This window comes from Bison bison, unplaced genomic scaffold (genome assembly GCF_000754665.1).
Source record: "Bison bison bison isolate TAMUID 2011002044 unplaced genomic scaffold, Bison_UMD1.0 scf7180017864198, whole genome shotgun sequence".
Classification (NCBI taxonomy): domain Eukaryota; kingdom Metazoa; phylum Chordata; class Mammalia; order Artiodactyla; family Bovidae; genus Bison; species Bison bison.
The window spans coordinates 8457364-8457731 of record NW_011494770.1 but is presented as its reverse complement, the minus strand read 5'-3'; positions in this window follow the sequence as shown (position 1 = coordinate 8457731).

The window sequence follows — 368 nt, the reverse complement described above, 5'->3', positions numbered from 1 at the left end:
ATTAAATAGTTTTCCCAGTAGTCATGTACGGATGTGAGAGTTGGACCATAAAGAAAGCCGAGCGTTGAAAAATTGATGCTTTAAAAAAAAAAATTAATTTATCTTTTATTGAAGGATAATTGCTTTACAGAATTTTTCTGTCAAACCTCAACATGAACAGTGATGTTGGAGAAGACTCTTGAGTGTCACTTGAACTGCAAGAAATCAATCCTAAAAGAATCCTAAAAGAAATCCTAAAAGAAATCATTGAAATGTGTGTAATATCGTGTATGAAACGAGTCGCCAGTCCAGGTTCGATGTGCGATACCTGATGCTTGGGGCTGGTGCAATGGGACAACCCAGAGGGATGGTATGGGGAGGGAGGCAGG